The 18,453-nt window shown below is 37.2% G+C and overlaps 1 protein-coding gene and 1 long non-coding RNA gene across 8 annotated transcripts in view; both read left to right on the forward strand.

Moving 5' to 3' along the window:
- cacna2d1 (calcium voltage-gated channel auxiliary subunit alpha2delta 1) overlaps positions 1–18,453 on the forward strand; it is a 229,478-nt gene that overhangs the window by 107,560 nt on the left and 103,465 nt on the right. The gene's annotated exons all lie outside the window — the stretch shown is intronic.
- On the forward strand, positions 11,165–14,885 carry LOC147832752 (uncharacterized). The gene is made up of 2 exons (XR_015514742.1): positions 11,165–12,940; positions 13,627–14,885. It is a non-coding gene; the product is annotated as an uncharacterized LOC147832752 (long non-coding RNA).

Below are 18,453 nucleotides of genomic sequence, written 5' to 3' on the forward strand. Positions count from 1 at the left end.
GACTTCATTCATAGTAATTACGTGGAAAAGTGCATTAAAAAAGCCATACAGGTCTGAAACAATAAATCACATCCAGGTTTTTGTTCTCAGTATGATATTTCCCCCCAAAAATCGTGCTTGGTGTGATACATTTTTTAATCTTCAGTGTATAAAGTTTGATTTATTTATTGTTTTCAGTCCTCCGAGGATTTTGAGGTTTTCTAGCATTGGGGAATCACTGTTCCGATAAAGGATTAGCTCTGTGAGATCTGTCAACAGGATTCGCTTCAGGGAACGTATGCCAATGAGAGTGTCGCGCTGTGATGTGTGTGAGCCGCCTGTGTGTATTTGAGCGAGAATAGAAAGAGATTGTGCCCAAAGTCACATAAATGCATCAGCTGGAGACCCAAAGATCAAATCTGGTGTGTGTTTGTACAGATCAGTAGTTTGAAAGCTTCTGCAGTATTGTAGTTTTGGATGAGGGGTCTTTTTGGGAGGGAGTTGATCTTTGTGTCCATTTAAACTTAATTGGCTTAAACTAGCATTACATCAATCCAATCACAAGTGAACAATGCTGAATACAGTGCAAAAGCTAAATACAGATAAAATATTTTGAGCTACACTTTTAACAATTTTTTGTAGAATCTCCAGTAAATCAATTACAGCAAAAGTACTGTATTTACATTTACAGCATCATTTATCTTAGTGTATATGTATTTAAATAATTGTATGTATATGTTTAGTTTATGTATATCTTCACTGTAAACTATAGTCGCAAAGCAACTTTAAAATACAGTAACATAACGCATAACTGTTAAATACAGTTTATACTACAGTTAAATACTGCATAATTGACTAAAATCATTAACCGTGTAGCCTACTTTCCTCTATTTCCTAGTTTAAATCCACTCAAAAATTCATTAAATTGCATCACTTCAGTAGTACACTTTATTGTGGTTGAATCCTTTCAAACTTTTTTGTCCCAAACAACACTTAAAATTGAGTAAAACTGTAGTTTGCTTGCGTGTGAACCACATAAAGTGGGTTTTTGCATTCAATAATACTCTGCATGTAACTGAAGGGTCTGAATGAAATCTAAACACATCTGAAGAAATGCATTTACATGGTAATACCAGCTTAAACATTTCTTGTCCATTCAAAGTGTTGCCCTATTGCAGTTAAGGTGTAGTATGTAGGATTGACACTAAGTGGTTGAACTAGATTTTGCCGTTCAAATTCAAAAATTCATACAAGGATAACTCTAGGCAAACACAGATTGATAGAGTCTCATGCTGCATTCACACCAGACCCGAATGAAGCTAAATATTGTGAGTGATTTACATATTAAGTCAATGCAAAGACTTGAATAGACATCCTGCGGCATATTTCGCGTGAATGAGGTGTCGCCAATGATGCGATTCAAGCGAATGACATGATCCGAGTTCCTTGTTTTGCATGTTAGATCACTTAAGTTGGACAATCTGAATGTCAGCATACATTCGCGCCATGTTAACCAATCAGGAGCTTGCTCTTGTAGGGGCATGATTATGATGTATTGCCTGTTGTTGGTGTCCCAAGGGAAAAATTGGAAGTTGGAAGCACCGCTGAAAGCTTCCATCATCTAGATACAGTTTCTGGAGGAGTTAATGAACTCCGAGAGCTACAGTAGGTGCACCTCTGAAATCAGGATCTAGTGGACTCAGACACAACATCGAAGAAATCTACGCTATTTTCCAGTGATCCTAAAGCACATAAAGCACAGCTGCTATCTCAATAAAATCCTTGTTAGACATTAACAATGAAGCTAGAGTTATCTAGAGTCAGATAGAAGCCCCACCCATGAAGCGAATCCACATGTATTGTGAAATGAATTTGATGCACGAATGAAGCGAATTTGACGTGTGAATGAAAAGTGAACTCAAAATGTTCACGCATCTATTTTCGCATGAATAGCGTGATTTATTTATTATTATGGTTTGAACATCATTACACTGTAAGCTGCTCAGCTAAAAATGTATGTTTGTTTGTAATATTTACTAATCGGGCAGCTCAGTGGTTAGCACTGTCACCTCCGGGTGCTTCGGTTTCCCCCAAAGTCCAAAGACATTTATTATTAAGACATTTGTTATTAAATTGGATGAACTAAATTTGCTGCAGTGTATGAGTGTGTGTGAGAATGTGCATGTGTATGGGTGTTTCCCAGTACTGGGTTGCAGCTGGAAGGGCATCCGCAGCATAAAACATTTGCCAGTATAGTTGCCAGTTCATTATACTGTGGCGACCCCTGATAAATAAAGGACTAAGTTGAAGGCAAATGAATGAATGGATATTTACAAATCAAAAAACACATCATATGTATTACTTTAACTGAATTTGCGTCTCATTTTGGAGGTTGCTACTGTCCTCTAGAGGTTGCATTTTCAGCTACGCCTACAAATATTGTCACAGCTGTCATGACTGAAATAAAATGTGCAGTTTTCTAGCAAGGCAACCCGAGGAGCTGAAATATAATTTGTAAACTTGCAGTGGGCTGGTTGTAGAGACTACAACAAAGACAGAGATTCCTACGCTGAATGTAGATCTTTAAAAGAGAATAACTGACTTTAGCATTGTTTCTCAGATAAAGATACAGTGCATCCAGAAAGTATTCATAGTGTTTTACTTTTTCCACACTTTTGTATGTTACAGCCTTATTCTAAAATTGATTAAATTCATTTATTTCCCCATAATTCTACACACAATATCCCATAATGACAATGTGAAAAACATTTTTTGCAATTTTTACAAATTTATTCAAATTAAAAAACCTGAAAAATCACATGCACAGAAGTATTCACAGCTATTTTGTTGATGCTCCTTTGGCAACAATTACAGCCTCGAGTCATTTTGAATATGATGCCACAAGCTTGGCACTCCTGTTTTTGGGAATTTTGCCCATTCCTGTTTTCAGTACCTCTCAAACTCTATCAGGTTGGATGGGAAGCGACGGTGTACAGCCATTATCAGATCTCTTCAGAGATGTTCAATAGGATTTAGGTCTGGGCTCTGGCAGGGCCACTCAAGGACATTCAGTGAGCTGTTGTGAAGCCACTTCATTGATATTGATCATTGTCCTGCTGAAAGATGAACCGTCACTAGAAGCACTCTGAAGCAGGTTTTCATTCAGGATGTCTCTGTACATTGCTGCATTCATCTTTCCCTCTATCCTGACTATTTTTCTGCTGAAAGAACATCCCCTAAGCATGATGCTGCCACCACCATGTTTCACCGTAGGCCTGGTGATGAGCGTTGCCTGGTTTTCTCTAAACGTAACGCCTGGCATTCACTCCAAAGAGTTCAATTTTAGTATCATCAGAGCAGAGAATTTTGTTTCTTATGGTCTGAGAGTCCTTCAGATGCCTTTTGGCAAATTCCAGGCTGGGAGTGTCTTCCATCTGGCCACTCTACCTTACAAGCCTGATCTGATTGGTGGGTTGCTGCATAGATGGTTGTCCTTCTGTAAGGTTCTCCTTTTTCCACAGAAGAACGCTGGAGCTCAGAGAGAGTGAACATTGGGTTATCGATCACCTCCCTGATTAAGGCTCCTCTCCCCTAATCAGTCAGCTTAGATGGCCGGCCAGCTCTAGGGAAAGTCCTGGTAGTTCCAAACATCTTCCACTTACGGATGATGGAGACCACTGTGCTCATTGGAACTTTGTAACCTTTTCCAGCCTTGTGCCTCAAGACAATCTTGTCAAGGAAGCCTACAGACAATTCCTTTGTCTTTAAGCTTGGTTTGTGCTTTGACATGCACTGTCAACCCTGGGACCTTATATAGACAGGTGTATGCCTTTCCAAATCATGTACAATCAACTAAATTTACCACAGGTGAACATCTCAAGAAACATCTCAAGAATGAACAATTTAAAGCTTCACGACAAAGACTGTGAATACTTCTGCACATGTGATTTATCAGGGTTTTTTATTTTTTATATATTTGCAACAATTTCAAAAACTCTTTTTTTCACATCGTTATTATGGGGTATTGTGTAGAATGTTGTGGAAATAAGTGAATTTAATCCATTTTGAAATAAGGCTGTAACTTATAATGTTGCAAAAGTAAAGCGCTATGAATGCTTTCTGGATCCACTGTATGTCCCTTAACATGTTTTTAAAATATCGGCAACATATCAGGATATTTGTATGCATTTGAAAAGTCACAAATTTACATAAAGCACATTTAAACATTTGCAAATAAAACAGTTTCCTTGCTGCAAGCTGAAGAATACAGTGTACTGATAAACTGGCGTTAAGTTTCACTTGGAAAACTGCAAGTTGTTAGAATAGGAGAAGCCACGGTGGGTCTTGTTTAAATTATAATAACATATTACAGTGCAATAAACATAACGCTGGGTTTTATTGTGTTGTGATGTTTGGTAATGCAATCGTGTGAGAGAGTTCTCTGAGGTAATTAGAGCAAATCACGTTGATGACAGACTTTGGATCGGCTCGTTCACAATGATTAAAAGAACATTTGTGTTATTGTGTGGAGTGTCAATCTGCTGGTTAGTCCAGTTATCTAGTCACGTTAATGCAAAGGTGGTTGTTGTTGTACATCAAGAAGTTTTTTCAGTAAACGTGTTTTCGTTAAAGAGGTGAATGGAAACAACTGCTAGATGTTAAAAATTCTAAAACTGTCTTTCTGAAGGCTATTTTTATTATTATTTATTTTTAATAACTCATACTGGTTCCTGGTAATTGCAATTTTTTACTGAAATGTGCTGTAAAGATTGCACAAACATGTATCTTGCATATATGTAACATAGGCAGTTTGGCGGCACAGTGGCTAGTGATGTCGCCTCACAGTAGGTCCCTGGTTAGAGCCTCGGCTGGGTCAGTTGGCATGCTCCTGTTTCCCCCACAAGTCCAAAGACTCTATAGGTGAATTGGGTAAGGAAAAAATTGTACGTAGTGTATGTGTGTGAATGAGTGTTTATGGCTGTTCCCAGTGATGGGTTGCAGCGGGAATCGGGCATCTGCTGCTTAAAACATATTCTGGATAAGTTGTCGGTTCATTCCGCTGTGGCAACCCCTGAGTAATAAAGAGACTAAGTCGAAAAGAAAATGAATACATACAGAATACATACTGTATGTTTATATATGTATAGACACACACACACACACACACACACACACACACACACACACACACACACACTCACACACACACAGTATGTGCTCAATATTTTATATATTCTAAAATTCATATTATAAGAAAGTTGCTTGAATGTTAAAACTTATGAAGCTGCCTTACTGAAGGCTATTTTTATTATTCATTATTTTTAATAACTGATATTGGTTCCACATAATTGCCCTTTTCTTTTACAGAACTGTGATATGTACATGTAGATTGCACAAAATACCATATATCTTTAGCAACACAGAAAGTAAATATCACACAACTGGCACTTAAACTTAGTAATGTTCAACTTAATTTGTTGTTTTAAATTCAGTTCAAATAAATTGGTTGCAACAACTAACTTAAAAAATGTAGCAAATCTAATGAATCTAATGTTGTCTGATACAAACATGGATGTCTGTCAGTGCCACGTTTCTACATGTAAATATTCGTCATAGTTTTCAGATACCTCTGCTTTCACAGTCCACATGACAGTTTGTAAGCATGATTTCCAGATTTATCCTCGTGGAAGATCGCCTTCAGAAAGCTGTTTTCACAGAAAAAATGTGTCTCAGTCTGGATGTGAAGGCAAAACAAAAAAAAAACGCTTTTTCTTTTCTTTTTTTTCTTTTTTTAAATGGCTCTGGTTGCAAAGCCATAGCCTAAAACACTCTTTCTCAACCTTATTCCTGGAGCGACATCAACAGTACACAAGTCTAATTCATAAATTTCTATTAACTGACATATTAAATCTTTATACTCATCCTTCAAACTATGTTTTACCCATTTGTCAGCTAAATAATTCATCACCTTGGAATTATGAGGTTCTAAGGTGAATGATTTTAAGATATTTAGCTTCAAAGTTTTTGCTTTCCATAGCAAACAGTATGTGTGTAACATTTGTTTTTTTTTAAATAAAAAGTCTTAAAATGTAATCAACTTATAAAAAACATCCCAAAATGTAAATAAGTTCTCGTTTAATATAAATATGTCAATAACTCAATTTTGACAAAAATGTCAGATAGAACCTTATAATTCTAAGGTGACGAATTGTATTCATTTAAAATATAGTACCGTTTACTATTATCACTTATTCTTAGTGTTTTTTTAAGTCAGATTAGTAGTTAATGTTCACTCACACACACACATAGGTTTGTTTTTGTGAATATTGAGGACATTCCATAGGTTTCCATTGTATTTATACTGTACAAACTGTATTTATACCATATCCTATATCCCTAAACCCAACCTTTACAGAAGTGTAAAGTTTCTGTCATTCATTTTCTTTTTGACTTCCCTTTTCTTTTTAAAGTCCCTTATTAATCGGGGGTCGCCACAGTGGAATGAACCACCAAATTATCCAGCATATGTTTTACACAGAGGATGCCCTTCCAGCTGCAACCCATCACTGGGAAACACCAAACACTCTCATTCACACACATACCCTAAGGACAATTTAGCTTAGCCAATTCACCTATAGCGCATGTCTTTAGACTTGTGGGTTAAAACCGAAGCACCCAGAGGAAACCCACGTGAACATGTGGAGAACATGCAAACTAAAAAAACAGAAATGAACCAGCTACCTTCTTGCTGTGAGGCGACAGCGATACCCACCGTGCCACCGCGCCACCCGAAGTGTGCAGTTTCACTTTCTGAAAAAAGCGCATTCTGCATCATTTTTTTGAGAAGTAGGGACATCAGCAATGTCCTTATAATGCACCATTGGCTTGTAATACCTGTGTAATACCCATGCGATTATACACATCTGTGTCCTGACATGTCATAAAAATGTACACACACACACACACACACACACACACACACCAATTTATATAATAAATCATTTTAAACCAGCAAGACAAATGTATTTTTAATATCTTCACTATCTAAAATGTAGCCATGTTTTGCTTTATGAACAAAGCCAAACATTTCTTTCACAAAATATATATTATTCATTCCTGCCAATGTAAAATACCAGCCTTGGGATGACAAATATATTTAAATAGATGCTGTGTTTGGAATTTAATACCAGTGCGTACAGCACAGCACAGCACATATGCATTCACAGTGCTTGTTATTAGTGAGTGTGCGTGTCTGTGTGTGCATGTGCTGAGGAGCCCTTGACTGTCTATTACAAGAAAATGTTGCTCATATTAACAAGGCTTTGCAATATGATGCCACAAGCTCAGCCACAATAGCCCAAGGATTTCATAAATCTTCATACATTTTTGTAAAGCCTGCTGAAGAAAATTGAACAAAGCAAAAAAAAAAAAAAAAAAAAAACTGATAATTTTTTAACTTAAAATCTGTAAATTCATTCATTTGCCTTATTAATCAGGGGTCGCCACAGAGGAATGAACCACCAACTTATCCAGCATATGTTTTACGCAGCAGATACCTTTCCAGCTGCAACCCATAACTGGGAAACACCCATACACTCTTGCATTCGCACTCATACACTACAGCCAATTTAGTTTATTCAATTCACCTATAGAGCATGTCTTTGGACTTGTGGGGGAAACCGGAGCACCCGGAGGTAACCCCACGAACACGGGGAGAACATGCAAACTCCACTCAAAAACGCTAACTGACCCAGCCGGGGCTCGAACCAGTGACCTTCTTGCTGTGAGGCAACAACGCTACCCTCTGCTCTATCATGTTGCCAATACTTTAAATCAGGGCCGTTCAATTGGCGGCCCCTGAGGTAATTTGTTCCAGCCTTCCAAATAGAGTGACCAAAACATCAAAATAAATTTAGTTCAGTTGAAAAATGGTCGCTATAGTTATAAAGTGACGTGCGTCTGTTGAATACAGCACGAGCTGCAGTTGAAGGCTGCGCAGAGCGTGAGTCGCAATCAGCTGAAAATTTGCTTGTAGAAAAGGCCTTTTGTACAGTACAATGCACTGAGATCGTTAATAGAGATGCAATGATTAGATGATTTCACTGTTTCACTTCCCGCTTTTATTTATTAAAGGTTTCTCAATGGCGCATTTATTTTTTTTTGCGCGGAAAAAAAAGATGCTGCAACTGAACAAAGTTATGCCAATACACACGCACATTTGATTAACTATAGCAGCAAGCCGTTGACATATTGCATCTTTTCTGCATGCAAGTACATTATTTCCAATTAAGACGTGCGCATATTGGGAGCGGCGGATGCCCTTCCATCTGCAACCCAGCACTGGGAAACACCCATACACACATATACACTAAGGCCAATTCAGTTTACCCAATTCACCTATACCACATGTCTTTGGACTGTGGGGGAAACTCAGAACACAGAAATGCCAACTGACCCAGCCGAGACTTGAACCAGTAACCGTCTTGCTGTCAGTGCTAACCACTGAGCCACCGTGTCGCCCCACATTCAAAATACTAATTGAAACTACAATACCCGCTTACTAAAGTTATTTATGTATTTATTTAATATTATTGATGCATGGCCAATGTATATTTAATATTTAGAAAAAATAAATATAATTGTTTACAGAGCACAAATATATAAAACTTAAATATAACATAACCCCAAATTTATTTTTTATTATTTATATTCTGAATATTTTAATGGGGGGGGGGGGGGGGGGGGTAACTGACAATCAAGATAACTGATATATTCAGTTATTTCTTTTAACATATTGCAGTAATTCATAATTATCCCAGTATTAATAAATTAAAAAGTTAATAAAAGTTAATATTAGGGATGTCCAGATCCGATCACATGAATGTAAATCAGGCCTGATCACGCGGTTTTAGGCTCGATCAGAATCAGAGGTAACTCCCGATCAGAACTCGAATAAATAGACTTATTTATATATATTCTGATTATTTTTTAACACATTTAAAGTTATGCGGTGGCACAGAGTTAGACCTCTTTCTTGACTTCACACAGAAACAGGAGCGCACGCTATTGGTTAAATGCTGGAAAAGTAGAACACAGAAGAAGCTTGAAGCAGAAAGCGCAAGTATGTTATGGAGGTGTTATAAATCTGATGTTGATAACATTGTCATAGCAAACTGTGAGATATGTAAACTTAGGATTTGCCTCTCTGGTGTTTTAAATTGAGGTGCTACAGTATATGTTTTTATATTAGATTATTTTATATTAACTGTTGCACTAAAGTCCAAAAGTGAAGAATTTATGTTATTTATTACTTGATTGTTCAAGCTACCTCACAGTTAAAACAAGGTGAATTAAAATAAAAATAATGAACATCCTGGATCTGATTCTTTGCTCTTCTTTATTCTTTTTTATATGTACTTATATGTACTATGTTTTATATGTTTTCGTATCTGTGGATACTCAAAATAAAATGACTCGGACTCGAGGGAAAAAAACCTGATCAGGACACCCCTAGTTAGTATAAATTTTATTTGGATTCTAGTATGTAATGATTATAAGTATTTACTTAGAGTGCTTTCACACTAGCACTTTTGGTTCGCACCTGGGTTAGTTTGACCTCAGAGTACGGTTCGTTTAGCGGGTGTAAACATTGTCTTCTGAACTCAGGTGCGCACCCATGAAATGTACCCGAGTCAGCCTGAAAGAGGTGGTCCGGGATACGATTTGTGCGAACTTACAGTACGGTTCATCTCTGATATGAATGCAATTGTACCAAATAATAAAAGTGAACCTCCAACTGTACAACAAACTATCATTTTCATAGCATTCATTCGTGTGTGTATGTCTGTAATAATGTCTGTTTGTCTCTACTAAAAACGACTTTGCAGACATCGCGTAAGGTTCGGAACGCTTTTAACGTTTTTTTTTATTACAAAACCAAAAGATTCAGTAAAAGCAGAATGACCTTGAAATGCGGACGTCTCCACTTTGGCGCTTTGCTTTCATGCACTTCACCTAGCAACAGCTGTACACAAAACAGCAGCTTGATGATGCAAGCGTACCGGGGTAAAAAGATAGTGTAAACAAAAGCCAGCCGAGGGGCGACTATTGAACTTGGGTTTGAACAAAATCCCTTTAAGGCAAGTCATTTCACTCAACGGCCATCTTTGAAACGCCACTATGCTCAGGCCTTCTGTCTGAATGGGGAAACATCAAATTCTACCAAAATTGCTTGCCAAGCTTACGAACACATTACATATTCAGAATCACCATAAGAATTACACAACAACTGTGTCTTTAGTTTAATTTCTAAATGTTCGAATCACACAAAATCTTTGGAAATTCATGGCTGGTTCAAGCCTCCTTCACTGGAGATTCATCAGTCTATAGCGATTGCTGATTGGCTCCTGTACTAGTAGGCGGTGCTTCATTCACATTGTTGACTGTTACAATTTCTCCCATTCAAAACTATACGATTCTCATGTCTTGTGTTTTCTATAGTCTTTGGTTCGGACCAGGCATTCGGAACAAGTATGAAAACACTTTTAAATGTTTAACAAATTATTGCATGATGTACCAAACTTGTATTATAAATGTAATGAAATTGTTATCAGGATAAATATTTATATCCTTAATTTTGCTGCAAAATCGAGAAAGAAATAAGATAAATATTTTATTATATATTATTATATTATTTATATATAATCTGGTTTTGAAGTAGTTATTAATGGTGCTGTGCTAAATTAATTTTATTTAAAGTGCATTAATGCATGGTCATCCATAATTGAAATCTGTTCAATTTAAGGTGTTGTTGAAACAGTGTTAATATGAATCAATTTATAACAATACTCCAAGTACTGCGTATGCATTATTATTATTATTATTTTTCAATCCAAGGGAAAAAAAATCTCACCCAAATAACGTTGTTATTAAATTAGCCAAATTTGCATGGAAAATAATTGGAATTAAATCAAATCATTACCAGAGCAAATAATTACACCATTAACTGCAAAGCCTGAACCCTGCAAAGTCCCTAATTAAAATATTTGGAATTTTTAAATTGCATTAATATTCATAATAAAACATTGCCTGAACCAAGACAAGTAATAAAAAAAGGCATGCTTGCTCCTTTTTTTTAAAAGGTAATGTCATATTCAGCCTTTTGTCTTAACATAAGAGCCGTAATCATTATAGATGGTGAATATCCATGCAAATGTGACATTTATAGCGAAGGCAAAAGAAAAGAAATGTGACGTATTATGATAAACCAGTCCTTATTTCTCTTTGCCGGTCAGCTGAAGTATCTCTAATTCCAGCCATTGTCCGGATAAATATTTGATAGGTTATTTATGAAGACAAATATTGGATCGAGGTTATTGACGCTCATTAAGGCTCTGCTGAACTGTTGGGGGATATTACGTGATTCATCATTTATATTGACTCATCTGGAGGCCGGATTTTCATAGGAAATGATTGACTAGTGCAATTGACCTGCTGCATGACAAACAATTTGAACGGGGAGCATAAGATTACCGCTTTAAATTGGTCCCTCGAGGTCATTCTGGTTTTAAGAGGTGGATTTCTGGAAGAAATAAATGTGGATATTCCTCCGGTTGGAGATGAAGAAAAGAAAATATCATTCTAATGTGACTATCTGTATATGTGACCATATACTATCTGAACTCAAATATCTGCATTTGGAATCTCTTTTAAAACCATATCTTAGTTATTACTTCTATTCAAGAGTTGTACTATAAAGAAACATTTATTTATTTATTTATTTATTTTTTGTTAAATATCTCAAACTGTTTTTTCATAAGATCCTTATTTTTACAGTCACAATGGTTAGCTGTAATTTTGCTGTTATTTTCGTATAAAAATGTATGTCTCCATGCTCCCACAACAATTTCTAACAACATAGGCTAATTTTGAAAACGTAGCCCTATATACATTTCTGGAGATCGCAAATGATGTAGCTAGAGGTACGAATAGCTGCATTTTGTCTTTAAAACGAACGCTATGGGGCGGTATGATGCTGTTCCTCTTCTGGCCTCACAGCTGATTGCTTACCTATGGATGGCTTTTCCACTGTTACCAGTTTGCCCAGTAGCTCGCCATGTACGTTGGCGGACTTCTGACCTGGAGCAGACTTGACCGGGATGGTGGGGTTCGAGTCTGGCCAAATGGTTCCAGAAAGCGGGTAAGACAAGAAACAAAAAATAAAATAAAAAATAGGTAAATAAATGTCGTAAAAATAAGGTAGCTGCGAGGGCTATTCTTTTTCTAGATTGCTTTTGACAACACTGGCGTTTGGGTTTAGGGAAATGGATGGACGCTGGTCAACTGTTTTGTTTGACAAAACTATCGATTGAGTTTCGGGAAGGAGGGTGGGTCAGTCGATTGGTCAGTCATTCAGTCGGTCAGTCAGTTGACAGCGGCCTTTGGTGGATTTACACGAGAAAAGCAAGCACGATTGTCACTCGCGAGAGAAATTTGAGATCTCAAAAAGTGTACACAGCGGCCTCAGCTGGATTCGCAAAAACATAAACTGCAACAGAACGTATCACCTGGGACATATTTGCTCTCCAGAAATGAGCTTGGGTTGATTTCTATTTAAATAATAAAATAAAATGATAGAGGTTAAACGTAGAAATTGCATAGTTTAAAAAAATAATTGTAATTTAAAGATATAATTATCATATTGAGACTCATCAAAGTATGATGCCTTATTTAACCAACCCTGTGTTTTAGAGAGGCCTAAGGAGTTAAATTGTATATTCCTAAAAAAAATAAAATGGGATTAAATGGGTTAATTGTGTTGTGTTATGGGTGATAAACGGTCTGTATGATAAGCCCCGTCTTCTCATGGACATGTAGAAGAAAGAGTGCATCTGAAACATACAAGAAAACGTACCCTAAGTAACATATTTCAGACTCATGAACATGAAGACAGCACCCTCTAGTGGATTTCTCATTTGAAACGTGCAACAAAATGTACCCAGAGCAATGTGCTTGTGGGGCCGGGCCGCACAAGAAATAATGATTTTTTTCTGTTTTGTTTGTTATCTGAGTCTAAATGATTTATAAATACTATTTATCATGACTGTATTCTCTTACATCCTGTTTGCTTGAACGCCTAAATTTAACCCATAAGCAGCAAAATGAGTAAGAAACAGACGTCTTTGGAAAGTTTCTTTGCTAAGAGAAATAGCCCCGATGTAGGACCTGCGAAATGCCAAGAAAAAAATCCACAACCCATTTGTCAACAAAATTTGGTGAATCCACCATGCCTATGCAAGAAGATCAACTGCTGGAAATCACAAATGACGGCGGCCTTGTTGTTGCTGTTCGCATATCGCACCTTTTCTACAGTTCGCACAAGTTCATTATTTCCGATGGAGGTGCGCGGCTTGTGCTCACCCCTTCCAGACTCACACATTTGAATGAAAGCCGGAAGCACACTGCGGCTGACAAGAACTGACCGATCAGCTGGGTTGATTGTGTTGTGTTATAGGTGATGAACGGTCTTTATGATAAGCCTTCCTTCTTGTGGACATGTACAAGAAGGACGTGTACCTGAAACATACAAGAAAACGTAGCCTAACTAACATATTTCAGACTCATGAACATGAAGACAGCACCCTCTAGTGGATTTCTCATTTGAAACGTGCAACAAAATGTACCCAGAGCAACATATTTTATGTTTGGCAAAAATGTACGCTATGACAGTGGTACTCAACCACATTTGGGGCCGGGCTGCACAAGAAATAATGATTTTAAGCCTTCCTTCTCGTGGACATGTACAAGAAGGACGTGTATCTAAAACATAAAACAAAACGTACCCTAAGTAAAATATTTCAGATTCACAAACAGGAAGACAGCGCCCTCTAGTGAATTTCTCATTTTAAATGTGCAACAAAACGTACCAGGAGCAAAATATTTTATGTGTGGCAAAAATGTACACTACAACATGTATTTCCAATTAGCCTGGGCTAAAAATATGTGCAGCTCCATGTGCATTTAATTAATGATGCATCATATTGGCCTTACTTTTGCTGAGACAAATATTAACATTTTTTTTTTTATTGAAATGCTCTAATTAGTTCAGTTTTTCACTCCAGGATTTCTATTTTAATTTTTCCGCAGCTGTTTTAAAAGGAGCAACTGAGAAATACTTCTCTTAAACATAATTAAAAACATCTCAACGTCTCCTAAGCAATAATTGAGCGACCCCAGAGCGGTAAAGCCTTTTCTCCGGGGAGCTGCGTGACACGACAGGACGAGTTCACTGGCGTTATAATGCACTCTCGTCTGCTGTGTGGATGATCAGTGTGTGCTACTCCTCTATTTATAACCCGCCGTATGCTGAGAGCAGTTAGTCACGGGGGCCTCCGCCGTGATAATTTCAACCGTTAATTAAATATTCAGTCAACGCTGGAGCAACTAATCGAAGCGTGACTCATCGGTTCATTCAGCAGACACTGTGACATCCAGCTCATTCAGCAGAGCACAGACACCTGATCCCACAGTCACATTAATGATGCCGACGTCTCTCTGGCCCAGTTTACACCTGCTGTTAAGATGCAGTTTTGTCAAGTGAGGGATGCTAAATACAAGTATTGATGGGCTCTAAACATGTTGAGCTTGACCACTTTTGACCGCATCTAGGGGTAGAAAACTAGGGGTTTAATGGTACATACAGTATAGTCGTCCCTAACCTTCACGGTATGTGCGTCATGGTTTATGCACTTCCATAACAAATACAGTCAGTCCAGATGTGGCAGTCACTGGAGTTTGGCGCAAAAAAAAAAAAAAAAAAAAACCACCGTAGTGGAACAGCTGAGGAGCCATTCACACAGAATGCATCTTGGGGCTGTTTGCACCTGGGGCCTCATGTACGAAGACTTGCGTGGAAATCTTACTAAAACATTGCGTACCCACAAAGCTGTAAATGTGCGTACGCAGAAAAAAATTCAGATGTATGAAACACTGCGTACGCCGAATCTCACGCATATTCTTTTGTACATCTGAATGAACGTGAAACTGAGCGCAACATGCACGAGCACAAAACCCCTCCCTGCCTCTGCCCCCGTATGAATATGCTAATGACTATGCTAATGGCAAAACCCAACGAAAAAGCAATGGCAAAAGCAAGCAAAAAGAGAAACTTTGAACAGAATGTGAATTGGAGGTGCTGCTTTCGGAGGTAGACCGGAGAAAAGCGGTGTTATTTGCAAGTTTGTTCTCCGGAATTAACAACAAAAGAAAAAAAGATTTATAGAGTAGAGTAGAGAATAGAGTGGGAGAGTTTAGCTGATGCGGTCAACACAGTTGGGTCTGAACATCGCACTGAGTGCATTAATAAAAGAAATAGTGTGGTTTATATCTGTAAAATGTTGCAGGACGCTTAACAGTCTCAGTGGCGCGCTCGTAAGACGCATGTGATCATGAATTGATACGTTCGAGCATGAACTCGGCTCGAATCCAGCGTCTGATGAACTCTTTCTTGTTTTTTCCCCGCTACATATCAGATTTTGCCAACTATTTATCACGAGAAAGACAAGTAGGAATCATCAATAAGTTCATATCAATAAGCATCATATTTTATTTGCACATTTATTGAATGGAAATGTTTCTGATTCACGCATGCAAATTCATCTTCAGACAGTGTCTTTATAGCAATGTGCGTGCAGTAGATAGCTCAGATTACATTGGGAAAACAGGCGACCGCTGCAAATTGCGCTTTAATGTTTAGCTGGTCAACTGTATGGTATGGAAACCTTATATACCTGCTGAACCCGTCTCATACAGCTGCCATTGCAAGGCTCAGACACTTTGTAGAGAGGAATTTAACACAACTGCCTCTAGGAGTCGCCAATGGAAATAAAACAGACACGCACAAAAAATGTGCGTACGTCTGCCAAAAAAGCTGCCGTGAAGCTGCGCACATTCCCACGTTCAGTTCATTGTTAGTAAATCCAAACGTGAGCGATTCTGAGCGTGAAACCTGGCGTACGCAAAGTTTTTGTGCGTACGCAGCGTTGATACATGAGGCCCCTGGTCACTCTGTGCGTTTTTTTTTCCCATGGATGCAATTATGCATTCAGACATTAATGTCCAAACGCATCTTAATATAAGGTCAGTATTGTTAAAACATGGAAAACACAATTTAAATATGTTCCAGTGGGCTATATATTAATTAACAGTCATACAAACATCTTTACCAAAACCCCTCTATTTGATGGTTGGTCTCGTGCGTCCATCATGTTTGTGGTTTATTTACACTTTTCACCGGCGTTTGTAGTTCTAATCGAGAAGTTAATGATACGCACTCATCAAGTAATTGCTACATACTGTTTTTATTTTTTATTTTTACATTCTTCAGGTGATTAAAACACACAAATGTGAGCAATTACTTGATGAGTGCGAATCATTACCTTTTTGAATAATAGCATTGACAAGATTGACGCACCAAAGAAGTTTCTTAAAAAACCGTGAGTGCGCAGGGCAAACGTCAGCACTCTACACACGTAGTTCTAATCGAATTCACGTCCAACACGCAATGTACTGCAGGTAATATCAGTGGTTAGAGTATGGCCACTTCTACACTTAAATTTTAATAAATAGTAAACCAAATCTTTGCCATACTCTTTTCAACATACTACGATTTGGGACAAACTAATTCTATTTTCAAATACTATTTAGAATGGATAGTCTGAGAATGGGGATGGTGTGTGTGTGTGTGTGTGTGTGTGTGTGTGTGTGTGTGTGTGTGTGTGTGTGTGTGTGTGTGTGTGTGTGTGTGTGTGTGTGTGTGTGTGTGTGTGTGTGACAGAATTTGTAGTCCGTGGGTGATGGGATTGTAGTGTGTTTGTGACGTATATTATGTTAAAACAAACTTTTATTTTGGATTATATAAAGATATAAAGTTCAAGTGAGAATTATTAGCCCCCGTGTTTTTTTTTTTTTTTTCAATTTCTGTTTAACGGAGAGAAGATTTCCTCAACACATTTCTAAACATAATAGTTTTAATAACTTATATATTTATTTTATCTTTGTCATGATGACATTAAAACATATTCGACTAGATATTTTTCAAAACACTTCTGTACAGCTTAAAGTGGCATTTAAATGCTTAACTACTGTGGGTATAATCAGGTTAACTAGGCAGGTTAGAATAAATAGGCAAGTTATTGTATAACGATGGTTTCTTCTGTAGACAACTGAAAAAAAAATTGCTAAGAGCTAATAATTTTGAACTTAAAATGATTCATAAAAAAATAAAAACTGCTTTTATTCTAGCCAAAATAAAACAAACAAGAATTTCTCCGGGAAAAAAAAGTATTATCAGACAGACTGTGAAAACGTCCTTGCTCTGTTAAACATCATTTGGGAAATATTTTTAAAAAATAATAATAATTGGGGGAGGGGGGGGTAATTCTGTCTTCAGCTATATATCCTGATTAACCTATAATCTAATAATACAAACACACACATACACTTTTTTTATTTTATTTATTTATTTTTATTAATATTGCACTTAATTTTGACAATTTTAAAAGCAATTTTGTAAAAGTCAAATCTTGTCATATCCATCTATGAAAATCTATGAAAAAAATTATTTATTTAGTTTCACAATTTAATGTCTCAATTTCGAAAAATGGACCCTTACGACCTGTGGTTCTGTGGTCAGGAATCACATATTAACATAGTGTCTGTAATAAAACTGTAAGTGGCTTTTTCTCCCTGTAATTTTAATCCGTTTACAAACATTTACCAATGAGACTTTATTGTAATTTGTTACCTATTTAGCGGTGCGGTGGCAAGAAGGTCACTGGTTCAAGCCCCAGTTGGGTCAGTTGGCGTTTCTGTGTGGAGTTTGCATGTTCTCCCTGTGTTTGTGTGGGTTTCCTCCAGGTGCTCCGGTTTCCCCCACAGTCCAAAAACATGCGGTGTAGGTGAATTGAATAAGCTGTATGAGTGTGAATGTGAGAGTGTATGGGTGTTTCCCATTGCTAGGTTGCGGCTGGAAGGGCATCCGCTGCATAAAACATATGCTGAATTCTGTAAGTTGGCAGTTTATCCAGCTGTAAAGACCCCTGATTAATAAAGGGACTAAGCCAAAGGAAAATGAACGAATGAATGTTACCTATTTATACTTTTTTTTTTTGCCATTTAAATTAGTTGAACATTTGTTTACTCTGAACATGCATATACAATAAAGTAATACATTTAGTATTTTATTTGTTATGATACCTGTCAACTAATCTTTCTTTGCAGATTAGTTGAATCCAGCAATTCAACTTCAGCAATTAATCTTAAAAAATAAAAAATTACCCTTACAAGCCTATATTCTCTGCAACTGCTTCATGACTTCATTCTTAAAGGAGACACATCATGACCTTTTGTGCTATAATTAGGTCATCTACCAACGCAATAAACTTGTTTTGGTAAGCTTTTTTTTTTCAGCAAGCA

The sequence above is a fragment of the Danio rerio genome, chromosome 18 (assembly GCF_052040795.2).
Source record: "Danio rerio strain M-AB ecotype USA chromosome 18, GRCz13ab, whole genome shotgun sequence".
Lineage (NCBI taxonomy): Eukaryota > Metazoa > Chordata > Actinopteri > Cypriniformes > Danionidae > Danio > Danio rerio.